Below are 12,673 nucleotides of genomic sequence, written 5' to 3'. Positions count from 1 at the left end.
CTTTTTTTTTTTTTTTTCACCCTGATATTTCTCCTACTGTTCCTTGTTCCCTTGGCAGAATGACTGGGGGATGAGGGAAGTGGGGGGAGGTATTTAAGCCTTTGGCTGGGGTGTCTTTGCCTCCTCCTGGTGACCGTGTTCTGAATTCCCAAAAGCAATGAATGCTGCTGTGGACTCTCCTCATCAGAAGAAAAGAAAATTATTGGGTAAGCATATTTTTTTTTTTTTTGTCTTGGTGAAAATCTTAAAGGGTTATTTTACTCAGAGAAAAAAAAACTTAAAGGAGCTAAAATATAAATATAGCTTTAATAATTTCTGTTTTAGTATGGCATCTATGCATGCAAGGGTTTACCCTATGTAAGCTCCCATTCTCTAACATTTTACCCAGATATGACTGGCTTCCTTCAAACGTATCTGACGCTAACCAACCAAAAATCTTAATTCTGCCTCTCTTTTTTTTATTGTTAACCCTACAACTAATGAACAATTTTGATTCATGCAAATCTTGCACTTACAAACCCACTTGTAAAGTGATGGAATGGGATTTAGGATTACAGAGTACGGATGTGCCTAGGGTATCTCAGAAACATTATGACGGATATAAAAGTAAATCTGAAATGTTTTTTGGTGCCTGTGAGATCTGAGTGAATTATTTTCTCCTACTGCAAATTCAATTTAACACCTAACAGCGTGCTTTCATAGCAATGATAGAATGTAACAGAGCACCTTCCGTCACTTGGTTCTTGTCTTTGTAAACTCCTTTTCAATTTGCAAACACACCACCTAAAAAGCAGAGCTGTGAAATTGAAATGGTGCTCTTCTAGTAAAGTCCTATTACTCTTGTATCTCTCCGATATGCTTCATTTTAAACAGAATAAAACACCAATGAGTGGTTTCACTGCACTGCATTAACCATCTATTGAGTGTTCTTTTAAGCCTCCTTAACTGAACCTTCACTGCAATTGTTAGAAGTGTAGGAGTGAAGCAATAATTGTTGGGAGTGCAAGCACTTCTTTTGATGCATGTATTTCTATTTCCTGAAGGTAAAGAAAGTGTTGTCATTCTTTTATCAATATTCATATATGTATTATTTTTTTTTCCACCCACTTTTAAATCAACATGATGTTTTTTCCTAACTTTCTTTTATTTCACACAATAGCTGTTAGTTATTGATGTAGTATTGAAATGCATTTCATCCTTGGCACTTAGAATGCATTTAATTGCACAGAATAATTACGAACAAATACCATTAATGTCACCTTCTTGAAGTCGTATTGTAGTTAATGAAATAACCTATACATATCTTAAAATTTGCATAAAATAGTTTCAAAACTAGAACATAAAAACTAATGTAATCAATGCACGTAAATGGTATAATTGTGCAGTTTTCATATCTACAACAGCATGAGACCTAGACCCATTTTATGAGTTCATATCATGAGGTAAAGTAACTTAAAGGGATACTAAACCCAATTTCTTTCCTATGACATGGAGAGTCCACAACATCATTCCAATTACTAATGGGATATCTAACTCCTGGTCAGCAGGAGGAGGCAAAGAGCACCCCAGCAAAGCTGTTAAGTGTAACTTCCCTTACCCATAATCCCCAGTCATTCTCTTTGCCTTTGTCAATGGAGGATGTTCAAAGTTGGTGTCTGAAGATATTTAATCCTTTTATGGGTACTTTTCCATGCAAGCAAGGATTGGGGTCTAGCTGTGTCCACATCAATCTCTTTAGTAAGTGAAGTGTTGGCTTTTAGCAGTTAGAAGTAAAGCAAAGACTACTTCACCACCTTCTAACATCTTTGCTACCCCTATGCAGAAAGCCAGAGTTGGTTACTCTGTTCTTTCTTTAACTACAGGTCCATGACAGGGAGAGAAGTACCTGCCACACCTCAGTAGCTGTAATCTGCCCTGCAGCTGGATCCACAGCTAAGTGCTTTTGCCTTCTAGGTACTGAAGGACTGCACTTTTGAGGTTAACACCTCAAGTGGACATATTTTGGGACTTGGTTATCCTTGTAAGTCTAGGATACATTTGGGGGCAACTTTTTCCTTCTTAATTTGAGAAGAGTCCACAGCATCATTCCTTACTGTTGGGAATACTGAACGTGGCCATCCAGAGGAGGCAGACACCCCAGCCAAAGGCTCAAATACTTCCCTCATATCCCAGTCATTCTTTGCCTTTCATCACAGGAGGTTGACAGAGAAGTGTCCGATACGGCATAATTCCTTATGAGTGGTATCTGCCCTTCGAAATGGGACTGGAGTTTTAAGTAGTCTTGTCAACCTCTCAGTGAGATAATTGATGAATGTTAGAGTCTAGAGATGCAGGGAGAGTCTTTCTGCAAACCCATCCAGACTCATATTAACAGCTCCTAAGCAATCGGTGTCTGCTTCCATCACTCAAGTCCATGTCAAGAGCGATGCTATAAGACTGTCAAACTTGAGAGGCTATGTTTCTGTTCCACGACATAGATTCCGATAAGATCGTGTCATTTTTAAACACATATGATAATGCAAGAAGACAGGGTCACAGTGTGGCTCCTTTTATCTGTATGGAATCAAGGGTTAATATTTCCGGTGGGGGATTTTTGAACAGGGAGGATTAATCACATAATTTATTTTATTATGATTATGCTGCGACATGTGTGAGATGAAGCTCAGGCAGTTGTTGGAATGTACAGGTTTTACTTTCGTTTTGTAAGCTGCGCAGGCTGAAAGGCTTGGCACGCTTTTTCCTATAGCAGGGGCGGTCCTGCATTGTGCACCACGTAACCGGATGTGGTCACACTGTTTCCTCTTTCCTGACCATGCAGATTATGGAGAAGAAGCAGTTTCTTTGTTTTGACCTGGGTCATAGGAGGTGGTGAGTGCCCCAGCCATTGGGGTATAAAGGTGCCGTTTTATATTATTACTCAATAGTCTGCTTTATAAGCGCAAGCTATGGAGGATTCTGATGCGTCAGGGGGTACTCCCTCTTTACCCAAGTCTAATACCTGTCTATACTGTGAGGAGGCCATGGTATACCCACCTGCTCAATTATATTCCACATCCCTTGATAATGTAATCATGTCAAAGAAAATTAATATGTTTAGTACCACTGAGCCGTCCACCTCTGAGGAGTCTCCGTCCCACGAGGTGCATACCCTACAGTCATCTCCTAATACACATGCAGCTTCCCGTAGCACTCCTAAGCTTCCATCTGGAGGGGCCCTTTTACTGCCAGACTTTACTGAGCAGTTAGACGGCAGTGTCTGCGGCCTTTAGTGCTTTACCTCGCCCTGCTAATCGCAAGCATCAGAGGATGCTCTTTCTGGGTCGGAATCTGCTGCCTCTAAACCTCTAGCTGCGGAGGAACCAGACTTTAGATTTAGGATTGAACATTTATGCTTTTTGCTAAGGGAAGTTTTGGCTACTTTAGAGGTCCCAGAGTCTAAATTGCCTGAGGAACCTTTTGAGGACATGGTTGTACCTCAGACTTTCCCGGTTCCCTTAAAGATGGAGAACATTATTAAGATTGAATGGGAAAGAATTGGTTCTTCATTTTCCCATTCTTCCTTTAAAAAATTATTCCTGGTTCTGGACTCTCAATTGGAGTTGTGGGGATCTATCCCCAAGGCGGATGGCGTTATCTCCACACTTTCTAAGCGTACTACTATCCCGTTTGAGAAAAGTTTGTCTTTTAAGGAGCCCGTGGATAAGAAGATAGAAACTCTGTTAAGAAAGATGTTTCAACATACGGGATATTTGTTTCAACCGGCAGCGGCTATTGCTTCGGTTCCTGGAGCACGGACCTACTGGTCCTTATCTGAGTAGATCGAGGTATAGGGTCCCCTCAACGTCATCCAGGAAAGAATTAAGGCCTTAAGGGTGGCTAATTCTTTTATTTGTGATGCAAATATGCAGATTTTTCGCCTAAATGCTAAGGCTTCAGGTTTTTCTTTTCAAGCCCGCAGGGCACTCTGGCTGAAGTCCTGCTCTGCGGACATGACTTAGAAATCATGACTTCTTTCCCTCCCATTTAAGGGAAAGATTCTATTTGGTACAGGCCTGGACTCAATTATCTCCATGGTTACGGGAGGCAAAGGTGCCTTTTTACTGCAGGATAAGAAGAACAAACCTAAAGGACAAGAACCTAATTTTTGTTCCTTTCGTTCAGATAAAACCCAACTTCAGCAGCCCTCCGCAAAGCCAGAGCAATCCAATGGGACTTGGAAGCCGTCTCAGTCCTGGAATACGTCCAAGCAAATCAAGAAGCCTGCCGAGACAAAGTCGGCATGAAGGAGCGGCCCCCGATCTGGCTATGGATCTGGTAGGGGGCAGACTATCGCTCTTTTCGGATGCTTGGTTTGGGGACGTGCAGGACCCATGGGTCCTGGAGTTCGATACAGGATAGGTTTCAAATCTCAACTACCCAGGGGCAGATACCTCTTGTCAAACCTGTATTTAAGGCCATAAAAATGAGAAGCCTTTCTGGGGTGCGTGAGGGATCTCTAGGACAGTTCATGACCACGATAGATCTGAAGGATTCTTACCTTCACGTTCCAATACACAAGGGACACTTCAAGTTCTTAAGGTTGGTGTTTGTGGACCAGCACTTCCAGTTTATTGCACTTCCATTTGGTCTAGCTACTGCTCCAAGAGTTTTTACGAAGGTTCTGGGGGGGTCTGCTTGTAGTGGCAAGAACCAGAGGTATAGCAATAGCGCCATACTGGTTCAGACACCATCCTGTTGTCTGGCAGAAGACCATTTGAAAGCTCTTCTATTTCTTCTTCAATCTAATGGATGGAAGATGAACTTAGAAAAGAGTTCTCTTGTTCCCAGTACCAGGGTGGAATTCCTGGGTACTATAATAGACTCCATATCCATGAGGATATTCCTTACAGACCAGAGACGTCACAAGCTAACTTTCGCTTGTCTTGACCTCCAGACCTCCTTAAGGCCCTCTGTGGCTCAGTGTATGGATATGATTGGTCTCATGGTGTCCAGCATGGACATTGTACCTTTTGCCAGATTCCATCTCAGACCACTTCAACTGTGCATGCTGAGACAGTGGAACGGCGATCATTTGGATCTGTCAAAACAGATTTCTCTGGACAACCCGTCAAGAGAATCCCTCTTGGTGGCTCTGTCCAGATCACCTGTCCCAAGAGACATCCTTCTTTAGACCATCCTGGGAGATTGTAACTCGGACGCGAGTATCAGGATGGGGAGCTGTTTGGGGTGCCAAGAAGGCACAGGGCCTGTGGACTTGAGAGGAATCTCTCCTCCCAATCAACATTTTGGAACTTCGAGCAATCTTCAATGCTCTGAAGGCTTGGCCTCTTCTGGGTTTGTCCCAGTTTATCAGATTCCAATCAGACAACAAAACCTTGGTGGCTTACATCAACCATCAGGGGGGAACGAGGAGCTCCCTAGCAATGAGGGAAGTATCTCGGATTCTGGCGTGGGTGGAGGCCCACAACTGCTCAGTGTCAGTGATCAACATTCCGGGTGTGGACAACTGGGAAGCGGATTTCCTCAGCAGACAATCCTTTCATCCGGGGGAATGGTCTCTCCATCCTTGCAGAGATTTGCAACATATGGGGGGCTCATATGGGGGGCATGGCATCCTGGCTCAATTCCAAGCTACCCAGATATGGGTCGCGGTCCAGGGATCCTCAGATGGAGCTAATAGATGCATTAGCAGTGCCTTGGCGGTTCAACTTAATTAACATTTTTCCACTGTTACCACTTCTCCCTCATGTAGTGGCCCGTATCAAACAGGAGCAAGCATCAGTGATACTGATTGCTCCATCGTGGCCGCAAAGGATGTGGTTCGCAGACCTTGTGGGGATATCCTAATCTCCATGGAGGTTACCTTGTCGCAGGGATCTGCTGGATCAGAGTCCCTTTGTTCATTAAAATCTAGATTCTCTGAGGCTGACTGCGTGGAGATTGAATGCCTAGTTTTAGCCAAGAGAGGTTTCTCTGAGAGGGTTATTGACACACTCATTCAGGCTTGTAAGCCTGTTACTCATCGCATCTACCATAAGGTGTGGAGAGCTTACTTGTTTTGGTGTGAGGAACGTGGTTTCGCCTGGCACAAGGTCAAGACTGCCAGGATTCTTTCCTTTTTCCAGGAGGGTCTGGAGAAGGGCCCTTCTGCCAGTTCCCTGCAGGGACAGATTTCGACCCTTTCTGTTTTTTGCTGCACAAGAGACACACTGAGCTCCCTGACGTGCAATCCTTCATTAAGGCTCTAATCAGGAGCAGACCTGTGTTTAGATCGAACGCTCCTCCTTGAAGTTTGATTCTTGTTAAGTTTTTGCAATGGGCTCCGTGTGAGCCTATGCATTCGGTTGACATTAATTTGTTGTCCTGGAAGGTTCTTTTTCTATTAGTTATTGAGTCGGCACGCAGAGTTTCTGAGATGGTGGCCTTGCAATGTGAGCCTTATCTGTGTTTCACAAGGATAGGGCTGTCCTACGTACCCGTTTGGGTTTTCTTCCTAAGGTGGTGTCTGATCGTAACATCAATCAGGAAATTGTGGTTCCTTCCTTGTGTCCTAATCTTCCTTCTGCGAAGTAATGTTTACTTCATGCTTAGCTTATGAGTCAGTGGGACTTAGACCTCCTCAGAGGATTACACCTCATTCCACTAGAGCGGTGGCTTCCTCTTGGGCCTTTAAGAACGAGGCCTCTATGGATCAGATTTGTAAAGGCTACCTGGTCTTCCTTACATACTTTTTAAAAATATTTGACGTTTTTGCTTTGGCTGAAGCAGCTTTTGGGAGAGAGGTTTTACAGGCTGTTGTGCCCTCAGATTAGGGTCTGCCTTTTCATTACCCCTCCCGTTATCATTCAGTGTCCTCTAGAGCTTGGGTATAGTTTTCCCAACAGTAAGGAATTATGCCATGGACTCTCCTTATATTAAAAAGGAAAACCTAAATTATGCTTACCTGATAATTTAATTTCCTTTTGTATGAGGAGAGTCCACGTCCCCCTGCCTGTATACTCTGATGGGCGGGCCAAAATTTGTTTTTCTCTTCTGGCACCATTTATACCCTGATATTTCTCCTACTGTTCCTTGTTCCCTTGGCAGAATGACTTGGATATGAGGGAAGTAGGGGGAGTATTTGAGCCTTCGGCTGGGGTGTCTTTGCCTCATTCTGGTGGCCAGGTTCAGTATTCCCAACAGTAAGGAATGATGCTGTGAACTCTCCTCATACAGAAGGAAACACAATTATCAGGTAAGCATAATTTATGTTTTTGACTATAGAGAAGTTAGTGACTTCTTAACTCAGTCAATTTGCAGGCACTTTATGAATGAGAGTTTGAGAGACTTAAGGGGGTGTTTAATTAGTGGTATTTCCCTTAATTACTTGGCAAAGGGGTCCTTTTATATAATATTTGGCTCATCTTTATTTTTGTGTGTCAAATACTGTTACTGTGCATAGGGTACTTTTATTTGGCCGCTTTTTTCCTTAACGCGTGTTTTTTAGCTGTGGTGCAGTTAATTATCGGCCGGTCATGTGACTTCCGGTTTCTCATGTGTACGGAGCGGAGCATCGTGTCTGTGGAGGGGCCAGCATCATACTTTGCCTCAGACAGACGTTCTCTTGTCTGAGGTTGGGTATTAGGACCTTTTTTATATAAAGTGTTTGCCTCAAGTTAGTCTCTGTATTCAAAGCATTTTATAAACATTTTGTTTATTTTAAGGGTCTTTAAATTTACTTTGTTTCTCATTAAAAAAAAAAAATAAGTGGGAATTGATTTTGATAGCTATAGATAAATGTGGATAAATGTTATGTTTAGAGAACCAAATTATTTTGCCAATGCAATTTTGTTCCTCATGTTTAGCTAAGATTTTAAAACTTAAGGATAAATTACTCCCTTCTAAGCCAAGTGTCTCTCGGGATACTGCTGTGCGTGACATGCTTCTGCTTTCTCCTCAGATGTCCCAAGCTTTAGTTGTTTCTCATTCTGTGCCTAATGTTGCTTCATAACCTCCTGGGGGTGTTTATTTACCTGGGATTTTTGCCACTCAGATTACTTCTGCAGTACAGTATTGGTGGCTTTGTCTGCTTTTCCTTCTTTGGGTAAGCGTAAGAGGAAATCTAAACATTTGCCTGCTAGTAAGGTTTCTGAACCCTCTAAGTCTGCATTAGTCAACCTTTCTCAATTGTCTGATGAGGAAAATACTTCAGTAGCTTCTGAAGGTGAAATCTCAGACTCTGACACTTAAGCAGAAAAATCTTCAGAATCTGAAGAGGTAAATTTTTTATTTAAGCTTGAACACCTCCGGTTACTACTGAAGGAGGTTCTAGCTACTTTAGACGACTCTGAACCTTTGGTTGCTGTCAACCCCACAAAGTCTTCTAAACTGGATAGTTTATGATTCTTAGTCTTCTGATGAGGTTTTTCCTGTTCCAAGAAAGATGTCTGAAATTATAGCTCAGGAATGGGATAAGTCAGGGGTTCCTTTTATCCCCTTCCCCTGTTTTTAGAAAGATGTTACTCTATTCGTGTCTTATTGCACACTGCGCCTAAAGTAGGATAGTTGCTCTTTTAAGGAACCAATGGATAAGAAGCTAGAGGCTTACTTAAAAAAGATGTACATACATCAAGGATTACAGTGGCAACCTCAAGTGAGTATTACCACTGTTACAGGAGCAGCATCTTGATTGGTCTGTGGTTACAATCTTGGTTGGCTGATGTTTCTTCAGAGGTGAAGCTTTTGGCTTTACCTTATAAGGGTAAAACTCTGTTTTGACCTGGTCTGGCGGAAATCATTTCAGAGATTACGGGCGGAAAAGGATCTTTCCTGCCTCAGGACAAGAAAAATAGACCTAGGGGTCGGCAGTCTTCTAATTTTCGTTCCTTTCGCAACTTTAAGGGACAGAAGTCCTCCTCTTCCTCCTCCAAACCAGACCAATACAGGTCCACTTGGAAATCCAGCAAGCCCTGGAACAAAGGAAAACAAAACAAGAAGCCTTCCGCTGACTCTCTAAATCAGCCTGAAGGTTTTGCCCCCTATCTAAGTTTAGATCAAGTGGGGGGCAGAGTTTCTCTTTTTTTTTTTTTTTTTGTCAAGCCTGGATACACGATGTCCCAGATCCATGGGCTGTGGACATAGTATCCCAGGGTTACAGAATAGGATTCGAGTCTTGCCCTTCAAGGGGCAGATTTCTCCTGTCAAGATTTTCCTCAAACCAGGTAAAAGGGGAAGCCTTCTTAAATTGCGTCAAGGACCTATCCTTCCTGGGAGTTACTGTACCAGTTCCTCTAAAGGAACAAGGTCTAGGATTGTATTCAAATCTCTTTGTGGTCCCCAAAAAGGAAGGGACTTTTCTTCCCATCCTAGAAATCTAAAGTGTCTTAATAAATTCCTTAGGGTTCCGTCCTTCAAGATGGAAACTATTTGTTCCATTCTTCCATTGGTCCAGGAAGGTCAGTTCATGATGACCATAGACCTGAAGGACGCTTACCTTCATGTTCCAATTCACAGGGATCATCACCAGTTTCTGAGGTTTGCCTTTCTGGACAAGCATTTCCAGTTTGTTGCACTTCTGTTTGGTCTGGCCACGGCCCCCAGAATATTCACAAAGGTTGTGGAGGAGCTATTGGCAGTGGTCAGATCCCAGGGAATTTCTTTTGGCACCTTATCTAGACAACATCTTGGTTCAGGCGTCATCTTTTCAACTAGCAAAATCTCATAAAGAGATGATGTTGTTATCTTTGCTATGTTCCCATGGGTGGAAGGTGAATCTGAAAAAGAGTTCTCTAGTTCCATCTACAAAAGTGTTTGTTTCCTAAGGACAATTATAGATTCCCTGTCCATGAGGAGTTTCCTGACAGAGGTCAGAAAATCCAAACTTCTTGCTTCCTGCCTTTCTCTCCAGTCTGCTTTTTGTCCGTCAGTGGCTCAATGCATGGAGGTGATTGGTCTGATGGTGGCTTCTATGGAAATCATTCTTTTTGCATGGTTCCATCTGCGACCGCTGCAGCTGTGCATGCTCCGTCAATGGAATGGAGACCATTCAGATTTATCGCAGAGTATAAATCTGGACCCCCTAACAAGAGACTCTCTGTCATGGTGGATCTCACAGGAATATCTGTCCCTTGGCACTTGCTTCCTGAGACCTTCCTGGATGATTGTGACTATGGATGCCGGCCTGTGAGGCTGGGGAGCTGTTTGGGGTGTTCTGAAGGCTCAGGGCCTGTGGTCTCGGGAAGACTTCTCTTCCCATAAACATCTTGGAGTTTAATTCCCTGACAGCATGGCCTCAACTATCTTTCGTCCGGTTTATCAGATTCCAGTCGGACAACATCACCTTACATCAATCACCAGGGTGGAACTATGAGTTCCTTGGCCATGAAAGAAGTGACTTGCATTCTGCAGTGGGCATAAGCTGACGATTGTCACCTATCTGCCATCCACATTCCAGGAGTGGACAATTGGGAGGCAGATTTTCTGAGCAGACAGACCTTTCATCCGGGGAGTGGGCTCTCCATCCGGAAGTGTTACCTCAGATAACCCTCAGGTGGGGAGTTTCAGAGTTGGATCTGATGGCGTCCCGCCAAACGCCAAGATAAAGTACGGTTCAAGGTCAAGAGATCCTCAGGCCGTTCTAATAGATGCTCTAGCGGTTCCTTGGATGTTTTCTCTTGCATATCTGTTTTCTCAGTTTGCTCTCCTTCCACGAGTCATTGCTCGTATCAAACAGGAGAGAGCATCCGTAATCCTAATAGCCCCTACATGGCCTCGCAGGATTTGTTTCGCAGATCTGGTAAGGATGTCTTCCCTACCTCCTTGGAGGTTACCTCTGAGGAAGGACCTTCTAATTTAGGGTCCTTTCCTTCATCCAAACCTGGATTCTCTGAAGCCGACTGCTTGGAGATTGAATGCCTAGTTCTGTCTAGAAGCGGTCATTGATACTATGCTTCAAGCTTGCATACCTGTTACTCGCAAGATTTACCATAAGGTATGGCGTAAATACCTTTTTTTAATTGGTGCAAATCTAAGGGTTTTTCCTGGAGCCGGGTGAGGATCCGTCGTATTTTAGCTTTTCTTCAGGATGGTCTTGAGAAAGGTTTGTCAGTCAGTACTCTGAAGGGTCAGATTTCTGCATCGTCTATCCTTTTGCACAAAACATCTGGCAGACTTACCAGATGTTCAAGCTTTTGTACAGGCCCTGGTCAGAATCAGGCCTGTGTTTTAAACCTGTTGCTCCAACTTGGAGCCTTAATTTAGTTCTTAAGGTTTTGCAGCAGGCTCCGTTTGAGCTGATGAATGTTGTTGATATCAAATTGTTGACTTGGAATGTTTGTTTCTCCTTGCCATTTCTTCCGCTCGCAGAGTTTGAGCTTTCAGCTCTGCAGTGCGATTTCCCCATATCTTAGCTTTCATGCAGATAAGGCGGCCCTTCATACTAAATTGGGCTTTCTCCCTTAGGATGGTGTCAGATCAAAATATTAATCAAGAAATTGTAGTTCCTTCTTTTTGTCCTAATCCTCCTCCTCATAAGGAACGTCTTTTGTATAACTTGGATGTTGTGCATGCTCTAAAATTTTATCTGCAAGCAACCAAAGATTTTCGGCAATCTTCTGCCCTGTTTGTTGTTTTCTCTGGAAAGTGTAAGGGTCAGAAGGCCACTTATACTTCTCTTTCCCTCTGGTTAAGAAGTATGATTTGTTTTGCTTATGAGATTGCTGGACAGCAGCCTCCTGAGAGAGTTACAGCTCATTCCACTAGGGCTGTCTCCTCTTCTTGGGCTTTCAAAAATGAAGCTTCTGTGGAACAGATTTGCAAGGCAGCTACATGGTCCTCTTTGGATACTTTTTCCAAATTCTACAAAATTTAATACTTTTGCCTCTGCTGTGGCTTCTATTGGGAGAAAGGTTCTTAAAGTGGTTGTGCCTTCTGTTTAGGTCCTCCTGCCTTTTTCTCCCTCCCTGCTCATTCCGTGCCCTCTAGCTTGGGAATTGGTTCCCACTAGTAATTGGAATGACGTTGTGGACTCTCCATGTCATAGGAAAGAAAACAAAATGTTTGCTTACCTGATGAATTTCTTTCTTTACGGACATGGAGAGTCCACGACCCCGCCCTCTTTTTAATTATAATTCTGAAGTTTTTTTTAGTAAACCTCAGGCACCTCTATACCCTTGTGTTTCTTATTTTTACATTTTTCTTCGGCTGAATAACTGGGGATTATGGGTAAGGGAAGTTACACTTAACAGCTTTGCTGGGGTGCTCTTTGCCTTCTCCTGCTGACCAGGAGTTGACTATCCCACTGGTAATTGGAATGACATTGTGGACTCTCCATGTCCGGAAAGAAATTTATCGGGTAAGCATAGTTTTTCTTCTTCTTTCTTTCATGATTCAGATAGAGCATGCAATTTTAAAGCAACTTTCTAATTTACTCCTATTTATCAATTTTTCTTCGTTCTCTTGGTATCTTTATTTAAAAAGCATGAATGTAAAGCTTAGGAGGTGGCCCATTTTTGTTTCAGAACCTGGTTTATGCTTGCTTACTCGTTTGCTAAATGTAGCCACCAATAAGCAAACGCTATCCAGGGTGCTGAACCTAAAATCGACTGGCTCCACAGCTTTACATTCCTGTTTTTAAATAAAGATTTCGAGAGAATGAAGAATAATTGGAAAGTTGTAGGAGTAAATTAGAAAGTTG

The 12,673-nt window shown here is 43.0% G+C and overlaps 1 protein-coding gene across 1 annotated transcript in view; it reads left to right on the top strand.

The window, feature by feature from the left end:
• MAPK12 (mitogen-activated protein kinase 12) overlaps positions 1-12,673 on the top strand; it is a 170,198-nt gene that overhangs the window by 120,527 nt on the left and 36,998 nt on the right. The window lies entirely within an intron of this gene.

Source organism: Bombina bombina, chromosome 6, assembly GCF_027579735.1.
Source record: "Bombina bombina isolate aBomBom1 chromosome 6, aBomBom1.pri, whole genome shotgun sequence".
Taxonomy (NCBI): domain Eukaryota; kingdom Metazoa; phylum Chordata; class Amphibia; order Anura; family Bombinatoridae; genus Bombina; species Bombina bombina.
This window is presented reverse-complemented; position numbering and strand designations above follow the sequence as displayed.